The following is a 12,944-nucleotide window of genomic DNA, read 5'->3' on the forward strand; positions in this document are numbered from 1 at the left end:
CTTATCTTTCTATCCATGTTAAAAATAATCTGATTGGTTAATATCTTCACTCGCAAATTTGGCGACGAAAGGAAATCCAGTACCTTCTGATTTAGCCACATCGACTAGAAATACAGTTGTGTGTATGGGTCGTACCATTGTAAAAAGGGGATGACATATGTGGTGCATGAAGTGTATGTGTATAATACCTATTATTATTACGTTATGAACTTCATAAGTCAGAAGCAATATTTTTTCAAGTTCAATAACTTGCATTATAGACTATTTTCCTTGGTGAAAATAAGAGATGGTGAAGAAAACATCTTTACAACCTTGTATTTTATCAATAGCCACAACCAAACACCCCTATATGCTATAATGGATGCGTCTGGTCCATGTGCACACAAATTTGGTTCATTCAAGGCCGTGTGCTTATTCAGCTGAATACAGCGCAATAGCAGCATAAAAACATGGTCCTATTACTACAGGAAGGTTTTGATATGGTGCTAAATGGAATTACAAGGCGATTCTCGAACCACGCGTCTCACCTGCTTTCGCGACTGCCTGCTTTCGCGATTACCTTTGGTAGAAGTAAATAAACCTGCAACAACCCATGGTGATTTGCCTGTTCAATTTGAGCTTGATTGGACCAATATTGAAATTTGACCTTTGACACCTGGCTGATGGTGATTCAGGCCTTGCGGTCTAGAATTTAAAGGAGAGTGGTTAATCACTCGCTAGCATGATGCTAGGCGAGTGGTCGAATTTTCACAAATACCATTTATGTAGGTGGGCAATTCCAAGCAAAAGTGGACATGACTCAAAAAAATAAAATTGCCTCTATGTATTTCTTTTAACTTTCATATTATTCCAAACAGATGCAATGTTCAAGTTCTAAACTTTTTTCTGCATTTTTCTAACATTTTGTTCAAAAAAAAAAAAATTTCTTCGGAGAGTGTAAATTTAGTGGAAAAATCCTGTTCAACTTATATATTTTCTAAGTGGGCCTATTTTATTAAACAGGGGCACTTTTCTTTTTAATTTAATATATTTTATATCTATGAAATATGGTCTTCAAGAAATATCCATCACATTTTAAATAACCCCCGCTAATTTTTTCCTTTCATTGTGTTTTCATAACACTAAATATGGTGTAGCACAAGTTACCGAGAGATGCATTTTTTAATATATTTACAAAATGTTGGCAATTTAATTGATGCCACTTATTATTTTCCTTCTACTAGTAGTACCTTGAATAAAAATAAGAAATTGAAATACAAAACACTATCCATCACATAATAATGACCCCTAAAAAACTGTAGCACGAGTTACCAGTAGCACGAGTTACCGATGTAGCACGAGTTACCATAGCCCACTTTCCCCCTGTACCAGCAAAGGTAATGCAAAATACCACTTGGCAGCAATAGAGGTATCTCCCAACTGCATGAATATGCATTTATGTAACCATGGTAACAACTTTCTAGCAGTAGTGTAGCCAGTGAGGGGGGGGGGGGCCGGGGGGGGCAGACTTTCCTCTGGCAAACTAGAATTAATTAAGGTGGCACTCACTCATAAGTGTGTAAATGACAATGATTTGTAAATACAAATGATATGCAATATGCAAATAAGCTCATTAATATTCATAAATATGCATATAACATGACAAACAGCAGGTCACAATATCCAATCACCAAACCAAGTTGATTGGTTATTAATGCATGTAAGCTGCAGAGTGGATTAATGAAAATGTAGGCAAAATATGCATATAAGCTCATTCATATTCATGCAAATAACAACACAAACTATACAGCACATCAATGAGTGATTTTTTAGCATGTTACCGTTTTTGCAGCTGTCCCATACGTACAAAAGTTGATATATTCATTTAGCAATACTATGAGGATCTAGCCTTAAATGTTGGGTATTAAAATACAAAAAATACAGATTCCCAGGGCTGGAAAAAATGAAATTTCCCTGGAAGATGATCAAAATTTCCCTTCAATAAGACAAATTTCCCTCCAAATTCTTATGTATTTCTTTGTTTATGGACCTTAACTTCCCTCCAAACTTCATAATTTCCCAGGAAGGAGCTTCCGACTTTCCACATTTTTTCCAGGCCTGCAGATTCCAATCAAATGATTTTAAAAAGCTGGAGCACAAAGTATGTAAAAGGACGCCATAAAGTGTAGCACGAGTTACCGTGGAATTGCACAGGTATAATCAAGTAAAGCTTTGGTCTTGAAACGGTATTTATGAAGTTATGATGAAATGCGCGTGAGTCACGCTAAAATTTGTGACTTTCTCTGCTTGGAGAGGGCACAGAAACGATTAAATGCTGAATTGGCTGATTCAACTGCTGATTTTGGGAGATTCGCAGCGAGTGACAGTGTCTATGGCGAGTTGAAAATCGCTTCGCTAGAAATCGAGTTAGAGCGAAGCGGTGGCGGCGAGAGCAATCGCTCGCCTCAAACGGCAAGGCCTGGTGACTGTACCCACCAAGTCTCATGCCCATCCGACAGTTCTTACAAGTTTGACCTCTGATGACCCTAGTGACCCCAAAATGACCTTCCCAAAGTTTGGCTCTAAATGTTGACTGTACCCATCAAGTTTCATGCCCATACAAAAGTTTTTAGTAATTTCACCTCAAATGTCCTCTGAGTGACCTCTGACCTTGAAATGACCTTCCAAATATGCTCTGATGATTGTACCCAACAAGTTTCATGCCCATGTGAAAGTTATCAGTAATTTGACCTCTGATGACCCATTGATGACCTCAGGGGATGACATTGAAATGACCTTCTTAAAATTTGACTCTAAATATTGACTGTAGCCACCAAGTTTAATGCCCATACAACAATTTTTAGTAAATTAACCTCAGATGACCTCTGGGTGAACCTCGCTAACCCCAAAATGACCATCCAAAATTAAGCTCTAAATGCTGACTGCATCCACCAAGTTTCATGCCCATACAACAGTTTTTAGTAATTTGACATCAGATGACCCCTGGATGACCTTCCAAATATTTGGCTCTGATGATTGTACCCAACAAGTTTCATGCCCATGTGAAAGTTATCAGTAATTTGACCTCTGATGACCCATTGATGACCTCAGATGACATTGAAATGACCTTCTTAAAATTTGCCTCTAAATATTGACTGTAGCCACCAAGTTTAATGCCATACAACAATTTTTAGTAATTGAACCTCAGATGACCTCTGGGTGATCCTCGCTAACCCCAAAATGACCACCCAAAAATTAAGCTCTAAATGTTGACTGTGCCCACCAAGTTTCATGCCCATACAACAGTTTTTAATAATTTGACCTCAGATGACCCTGGCGACCCCTGGTTGACCCTGAACTGACCTTACAAATATTTGGTTCTAAATGCTGACTGCATCCACCAAGTTTCATGCCCATACAACAGTTTTTAGTAATTTGACCTCAGATGACCCCTGGGTGACCTTGGATGACCCCAAAATGGCCGTCCAGAAATTTGGCTCCAAATTTTGACTGTGCCCACTAAGTTTCATGCCCATTTAACAGTTTTTAGTAATTTGAACTCAGATGACCCCTAGGTGACCTCGGATGGCCCTGCAATGACCTTCCGAAAATTTGGCTGTAAATGTTGACTGTAACTAGTCTGTACCCACCAAGTTTCATGCCCGTACTAGTTTTTTAGTAATTTTCCTCAGATGACCCCTGGGTGACCTAGAATGACCCTGAAATGACCTTCCAAAAATTTGACTCTAAATGTTGACTGTACCCACCAAGTTTCAAGTTGTGTGCCCATACGACAGTTTTTAGTAATTTGACCTCAGATGACCCCTGGATGACCTCGGGTGACCTTGAACCAATACAAACTTGTTCTATCTGGGGTCAAGATGCACCCACCCATCAAGTTTGAAGAATGTGCAACCCCTAGTCTCAGAGAAAATAGGTTTTTGCATGTTATACATAAATTATGCAAATTAGGTACTTAATTACCATATAAATCGAATCAGGTCTTGATCATTAGGTCATGCCACCCCCTACCAAGTTTCATCATCATAGCGCATATAGGGTTCTTCTTGCGGATCCCCAGATACAACTCCGTAAGGCGGATTTCTCCAGATTTCCAGCCATATTTGTAGAAGCATTCTGCATAAATTATGCAGATTAGAAAAACTAAAAAACTAAATGCGCATACTTTTCGTCGAGGTGATCAGCAGGCGTGTATCATTCCTGCAACCATGCGCCTGACAGATCTTGAGATAGTCTGTCCACAAACTCCGCTATCAATTTACGCTGATTTTTCGATAAAATATGCAAATTAGCTAGATGTTAATTTGCATATTTTTCACCGAAAACATATGGTTACGGAGCAAACTTGGATGTCCTTCCTCCCACCAAGTAGCCTCCCCGTAGGTCTTACGGTTACCCAGATACAGCTCCGGACAGACACACACATCCACACACCCACCCCCACACACAGATTACTAAGTCCCATCCTGAACAAAGTTCAAGCGAGACAACGTCTTTGTGTTACTGACCCCTGGAATTATGATCTGATCATTCATGCTTGTCAAATGAATTACTGAATGTATGTGAATGCTTGTGGGTGCTGACTGTGGCATACACCTTGTGTACCCGTACCCAAGCATCCTTTTGTCCATGTCCAATGAAAATCTATCACAGTATGTGCAAACAGCAACCCAATATATGCATTGACCATTTTAGGTCAATGACTTTAAATGACCCCTAGATTACCTTTGACCCCACATCTGCTGGGGTCACATGTGTGTCATGCCTACACAAGCACCCTTGTTTCCAAGTGCCATGAGAATCCACCATGTGCAGTAAGTGGAAACAGCACTTATTACGCATATAATTTTCATATTGACCATTGTGGGTCAATGACCTCAAATGACCCCTATCCTTTGACTTGACATCTGTTGGGATGTGGGTCACTACCAAGCATCGTTGTGTCCAAGTCCCATGAAAATCCATCACAATTATGCATTGACAATGTTGGGTTAATGACCTTAAATGACCCCTAGATAACCTTTGAGTGACCCCACAGCCGGTATCCACTACGATAAAATACCTGGCTGTCGTCTATCATAGATAGTCTAGGATAGTAAAATAAATAATCCTATCGCTTATTCTCATTCTTAGTCAGTTGAATATTATTTCAATAACTGTATAAAAACTCCCCTTTCTCTAAAATGAATGAAACTTATTTACATTTACAACTTTACATCTTTTGTTGCGCGTACTACGGTACTACTATAGTGGGAATTCCAATTGAATGAATGCAGCTTTCAATAGCGTGACAAATTTTTGCGTACACTGCGCGATGTACGCCAGCGTGTGCGACTGTGCATGAGTAACACGGAAGTGAACCCAACCATGCCAACGCACTGGATAGCATTGTTTCCAAGGTCGTGCGTTCGCGTTGTAGTTTGAAATACGCAATATACGATCGCGGTTGGATCGAGTGCAGCTGTTAAAAGCTGCGTTCATTCAATTGGAATTCTTACTATAGCGTGTGTATTCCGCAATGCATCTACGCATACAGCGCGATATTTGATACACGCATTCGCACACCTCTACGATCGTGTTACGCGCTATCAACACTCATGATGACGTGGGGTCGTCTACCGCCTGAGTGATAGACGGCACCCAAAATCATGTGATTGTCCAATCAGATTACATGTCTACGAACTAGACCACTCCCACTGACTAAGAATGGAGAATATTTCGAACAATTTATGGCCCATGCCACTTGGGCACTTGTAGGCCTACTGACATGACTGAATACTTTTACTAACTGTTGTATCACTGATCGCGTCGTGTCAGCATCAGCGGCTCGAGTGTAAACTGTCCCTTAGATTTGCGTACCGTATCGTAGTGACTGATTGGTTTTATATAGTCATGATAGTGCATTCATTCATGCATTTCAAAGCAAAGGTTTATTGTGCATGTGCATTCAAATTCTTAGTTAGATATGTTCACATCATTGATTATAGAGGGAGCCCTTTATAGCATACTAAAATATATCATCATGGCATGCCATGTGAGCAAAATTTGGCAGTGTACTTTACTGTGTAAAAGTATGGGGGAAAATTCAACATTCATTTTTATTCTTCAAAAATCCCATGTTGTAAAATCTCTTATATCAGGGTGTACTCACAGATGCCCAAATAACCACACACAAGCAACTGGACATCATGAAAGTAAAGCGGATTTTAGCTAAAATGGTTTAAAATTTAGCACAGGTTTCAATGGGAATATGTCGAATCATGCTATATGGCAAGCCATGATTAGGAGGTCAACAAACTTTTTGTGATCCAAAAAATTGCAATTGCCAATGCACATTTTGGCAATAAAAAGGCGACATACTTTTGGTCATAACTTTGTAATTATTTAACCTGCAGACATGGTTGAACCATCATTTTTTAAAGAAAATTGTCATCTTTCATTTAATTGCATTTTTAAGGAGATATTCTAAAGTTTAAAATTTTATGATTCTACCTATCTTAGTTAATACTCTTGAGGAAAACATGACATGTTGTTTCACTTTCCAAAATGTACATGTACTGTTCGAAATGTTAAAAATAACAACAGTAGCATGATATGGTCATGCAATTGAATTGTCAATCATTCAAGGTCTACTCCTGTTACTGCACTACTACATGATGTGTATGCATATGGTAATTCATGATATGCTGCCAAATTCGGCACCGAACTCGTTATTGCGATAGTACCGTACTACATAAAATTTGATTTATACGAGCGATAAAACTGTTATCCATCAAAATGTATCCATTATTTTGAAAATTATTTGTGTATAAAAGTCAAGTGAACAAACAGAACATGATAAATAAATATTATGGGGGAAAAAGCATGAAAAAATTGAAAGTAAGCTTACCTTGATTGAATCGATCATGCCGGGCGATCATGATTCACTACATGATTTGCTGGGCAGAGTTGATGTTGTCCTGAGTAATAAGCGTCAAAATATGGTTTTCCAGACAGCAAAAGAGCAAATAAATGTGATGTATAACCTCGAAATCTGCATTATGCTGTATTTTCATCACGCATCACGAAGGTCATGCTAAATAAATTGATGTTGTGCCGCTGTGCATGAGTGAGTGTTGCCCGTGCAATAATTTGGTGGTGTTGCCACAGTTGCCACACTTCACTTTGTCGCTGAGTTTTATTCTGTTAAATCATTATCACGCCATGATTTAACATCAGGACAATCAAGAAAAATGTTAACATGCAGTTTATTGTCTTTAATTCTTCCCTGGTCTTTTTAGATTGTTTACAAAAGAATAAAATTAAGATAATTTAAATAAGCAGTTAATATTCATGGAAGAGGCTATTTCTGGCAAAACTTTTCCCTCAATGACCAAAAACACAAAAACCAAAAACACACCCCGAAAGCTCTTCCCATTGACTATACAGAGAGAGAGGCCAAAAACACAGGAAATAGCAAGTCTGAGTGACCAAAAACACACTTTGGATCTCTCTCTATCTCTATCTCTCTCTCTCTCTCTCTCTCTCCCTCTCTCTCTCTCCCCCTCTCTCTCTCTCGCTCTCTCTCTCTCTCTTTCCTCTTAAAAAAAGATGACAAAATGGGTAAAAAACAGAGTTATTCTCTACCCTACATGTTAATAAAAAGTTAATATCCTTTGATTAAACAGTCGAAACAAAACAGAAAGCCCTATGCGTGTACTATGAATGACGACCCCTTCTTTCGACCTGGAAATCAATGTCATTCTTGGTCATTTATTTTTATTATTATTTAGGTAAAAGTACTTGTTTTTTTATTTTGTCTTATGGGGGTTAATTCAAAGGGGTCATTTGATAAATTTCACTTACTTTTATTCATTACTTTTTTAGTTAATGAAGTTTTTTGGGTGGTATTTTTTTGGAGAACTATGGGATTTGTGTGTTTTTGGTCACTGTGAGCTATTGTAAGCCAAAAATTCCTGTGTTTTTGGTCACTATGAACAAGTTGAAATATCATTTATTACATTTATTTGCTTTTAAATGTCAAAGAGCCTTTTTTATTTAGAGCATTGTGTATTTCCTTACCTTTTAATTATCATATATCATCGTTTGCATTAGAAAATCGGTAGATATTATTTTTTTCATTTTGGAAAAGTGTGTTTTTGGCTTCCACAGGATATCTGGAAGCTTCAGAGAGAACTTTGTTTTTCATTTTTTTTCAACAAAAATGTATCTACGATTTCAAAATATTGATTTCCTTTCTATTTTAACTGGTCTATATCATAAAACAATGAAAAATATACTCTTGTAACACTTTTCATTTGGGTCCATTAAAGTTTGGAAACTGCGAGAGAGCAACGTAGAGATAGGTGCGAAAGAAAACGACTGGGAAAAGAAACTAGGCGGCCGCTGGCTGACCATGCCACGCCACACCCACTGTATCCTTGGTCAGTCATTAGCAGGGAGTAAATACGGGCAAATTATGGTTAATTTAATAAAAGTTGTCATTACTTTTAACTGATAAACCGTCGCTACATTAAAAATATAATATTTTGTTTGATTGTAACGTATTTTTGATATTTTTAATTTAGCATAAAAGCTAAAAAAATATATGAAATGAACTGATTCATATTTGTTATTTACGTTTGCTGATACTTTTAACCAATGAAATCGTGATGAATTTAAAGGCGAAAGAATTTGAATTTTGTTGTTTACACTGTCATCACTAGTACTTTCAAAACTCACTGAAGCAGAATTGCGGAAGAGGTAATTAATTATTGGTCATTTGTGGTTTTAACAATAATTGATTCTCTTTCAATTTGAGAACAAGGATTTATTGTCAATGCAAAGACGGACTCGTCGTCATGATGACACATCATTGGCATGATGAATGGCATTGCATTGTCAATCATGTGATGTTATGAATCGGTAAGCTTAAACTGTGTTGACGTTATTAATTACGGTAGAGACAAAATTTACGTGCCCGAAATTTAGCGGGGTTTTTGGCGTTTGGCACCCACTCCACCGGCCCACTGCGTATACGCAGTTTGACGTCGCGCGCGTACTAACAGCTGGTGCAAGCCTGAGGTCGTGAGGTCAGAATCGGATGGGGTCGATATCCATGACACATGAGGCTGATGATGAGCATGGACATACGACATGTACGAAAACAGGAAACACTGTCGAAGTTTGTACATTTTAGCATGACTTTTGACTTCAAATTGATTTATAATCACTGATGATATGACTACAAAATCAACACTCGACTCGTGCATTAGCTGCTACCAATTCTGTAAGTGTAACTGTCACGGTCATGTATTGGACTATCAATCATGACTATTGCCTCAAAAAACAAAATTATCATGCAATCACTCAGCTGATCATGCTGATTGTCTAGCATTGTCATGCATGCATGAATGATTATTTAGAGAATAAACGATAGGAATTTTTATTTTGACTATCCTCTACCGTGTGATAGACGACAGGCAGGTCCAATATTTTAAGTACTAAAGTTGTTTTCTTTAAACTTCCGTGGTCGTGCCTGTGCGTATCGCGTACACGAGCGTAAACACAAAAGCAATAAACAATCACGCTGATTGGCTGATCAATGCACTTGACAACAAGCCGGCTGACCCATTGGTCTTCGGCGCGGCGTGTAGTAGGCGACCTTGTCACTTCTACGCGATCGCAATTCACCAGCGCGTACCCGGACCACGGAAGTTTAAAGAAAACAAATTTAGTTAGTGATGCCGGCGCAGCCGGTATCCACTAGTACCACTACGATGAAAATATTGGACCTGCCTGTCGTTTTCCTATCGTTTATTCTCATTCTTAGTCAGTTTAAATACTATTTTAATAATTGTAAACTATTTTTTAAAACAAAAATTAGGTTACCGTCATAAAAACTCCCCTTTTTCTAAAATGAACGAAACTTGTTTACAACTTCACACATCTTTTGTTGCGCGTACAGTACTGCTAGCGTGTGCGAGTATTCAGCAATGCGTCTACTCATACACTGCGATACATACGCAAACCTCTATGAGGGTGTTACCTACGCTCATCGTCATGATGACGTGGGGTCGTCTACAGTCTGATAGACTACACCCAAAATCATGCGATTATCCAATCAGATTATAAGTGCTACGTAATAGACCACTCCCACTGACTAAGAATGTGTGTTCTCCTCTAGCTCTGTCATTCATGTCTGAACGCTGGGCGACGGGTGTTCGAATTCGGCACAGTCACATGCATCATGTGCATGGTCATTGGTCACCTGTCATGCTTGTCGTTGCAATTTAATTGCAAACACATGAAACATGGAAATGCATCAATAAATGAAAGTGGAAATTGTTTACTGAATGGTGTAATTTGATAGTGGTCCAAGGTGCTCTGACGAAACACTCCGATCGCCATGCAATCTACGTTTTAGGCCACTGGACCGGGACAACGGATAGCATTTTCATAATTTTCGGGATTAAATATTCTTCCAACCTGTTCAACGGAGATGGTATTTTCATTTCATGGTAGGTATACTACTACAAATATACATGTACAATGGTTGAATGGGAATTTTGATTAAAATGAATCATCAGCCTGTATGCGATTTCAAAAAATACAATACGAACGCTTGACCTTGGAAAATATTAACCAATCACATGTGTGTTGCCATGGTCGGATTCACTTCCGTGACACGCACACGCGAGTGTTCATCACCATGATCACATGGTGTCAGTGTACGCGGACGATCATCACAGTCAGTGTTGTGCAGCTGTGTTTATTCAATCAAAATTCCCTATACGAAATGAACCTTTAATTTTTTTTATTGTAAAAAGCAGGCACGGAAGGGGTGGAACTAGGGAATTCGTGGAACTAGGGAATTCGTTTGCAAAAGTTATATAATTCATATTTTAATGAACCCGTACTCATTGGGAGAGAAATAAAATGCACGCTGATGTTGATGCGTCTAATGCACGCACTCAAGAAGAAAAAAACCCATGATTTTTACTTCCTAAAAATGTTGGAAAATACTTCATAGAACTAAATAATTATAAATGCATCATTCCGCCCGAAATGAATCAATCCTACTTGACAAGAACGCGCGCAAAATACTCACAAGGTCATATTTTGATTCTTGAAACCCTGTCCATCAAATTGAACCAAAATTAGTAATTACCAGGGGTAGCGCTAGGTCGCTTTTTGGGGTCCCGGACAGACCCGGACTCACCAAAATAGAGTTCGCTACCCCTGGTAATTACACACAGGTTTACTTCAATACGTTACTCCGAACTCATGTCAGTAACCAAGCAGTTATCCAACTGACACAACAGCATAATGCACTGACATGGAACAGCTTCCTGGACCACATTCACAGCCCAGCCCTGTTTCATGAAAAAAGTGTATGAAAAGCAGAAAGCATTGTGCTTGGTGCCAAATGTTTGGCTGTGAAAGTGGAGGAACTTCCATGACAGTGCATTTTGCTGTTGTGTCAGTTGGACAACTGCTTGGTTACTGACATGTGTTTTGAGTAGAGTAGAGTATTAAAGTAATCATGTGTGTAATTTTGGTTCATTTTGATTTACACTATTTTAAGATATGACCTTGTGATTCAAAGTTTCTTTTTGAGCTCAGTTTATGTTTCATACTTTTCTAACAGCTTTTCTGATTGGCTGCTTTGATATAGGAGTGTATGAAAGTAAGTTTTAGGACCCTTGCAATTGTGAATTTTTCCTATGAAGGGGTCAAAAACATTGCCCAAGGGGTATTTTTATATAATACTAGATTTCATGGTTCTCGGGTTGGGTGGTTCTCGTGATAGGACAATCTCTAATTACGTAACAACCGTTACCCATTATAGGCCTACCTGCCCTGACCTTTTAAACTAACTATGATATACGTCTGTCAATGATCAAGACCCAATTTGACACAATAATCAACTTAGTAGTTTTGTAGCTGTGACGCTTACTTGACCGTAATCTGGAAACCCATCGTTCGCCTCTTAACCAAGCCATGTCCTGCTTCCACATATGAGCCCCCCCCCCCATACCCCGGAAATGTTCTGCTGTAATAGGCCTCTGCACGTGTGCCGTATTGAAATATGTGTTGAAAATAGGCCTATTGATCCGATCAGATGCACCTGCACGATTAGCCACACTGTTATGCTTTCCGATGCTCGCACTGCGCCCGTTGGTACTCTGCGCACTACGCGATAGCGCACCGTGTGGACGCGCGCGATGCGCACAGTGAGCACGCGTTAGTGAGCCGCGCGCGCGCGGACAGAGGGACGGACGGACACACAATGATTAGTATTATATTTGTACTTGAAGACATTAACAATGTGTGTGTGTTTGGAGCAGTGGCGGATCTAGAGCAGTCAGAAGGGGGAGGGGGAGGTCCAATTTTAGAAGAAAATAATAAAATGTAAAAATGCCCCTGAGAAGTAAGTAGAAACATAAATTTGCAAAATGAAAACCTAATTGAAGCGATTAGGTGGACCACTTTAGCACTATTAATGTGTTAAATTTTAGTTTAAAGCCGAAAAATTTGTGAAATGAGCAGTCCAAGAAGCCTTTTCGTGGATCTACAAGTTTTCCTATTATGGTAAGCCTATAAATTGTGTTAAAACATAAATTGGCAAATGTCTTAAATTAGCAGAAGTGAAAGTAGCCATTTGTTTATCCACTATTTGACTTTTAGAATATCTTTTGTTTTTGACTAGTGGGCTGTTTTAATCATTTGAAAGGACTGAGCTAACCCCTAACCCTGAGAACTGGGTTTTCGGAGTGGGGGTTTCGGTTTGTCTTAATATAGGCTGGGAAGTCAGAAAGCATTATTCAGAAGGCCCGCTAGTTAGAATTTTCTGAGTAGCGGGCCTTCTGAATTTAATAACAGACTTTCTGAATTGTGGACTTTTTGTTGTATTTTATGTAAAAAGTCTTGCTACGGGCAGACCCGCTACTAAGGATACCCAC

The 12,944-nt window shown here is 38.9% G+C and overlaps 1 long non-coding RNA gene across 1 annotated transcript in view; it reads right to left on the reverse strand.

The window, feature by feature from the left end:
* The window catches only part of LOC140168981 (uncharacterized), a 45,979-nt gene that overhangs the window by 20,232 nt on the left and 12,803 nt on the right, over positions 1-12,944 (reverse strand). The window lies entirely within an intron of this gene.

The sequence above is a fragment of the Amphiura filiformis genome, chromosome 14, assembly GCF_039555335.1.
Source record: "Amphiura filiformis chromosome 14, Afil_fr2py, whole genome shotgun sequence".
NCBI lineage: Eukaryota > Metazoa > Echinodermata > Ophiuroidea > Amphilepidida > Amphiuridae > Amphiura > Amphiura filiformis.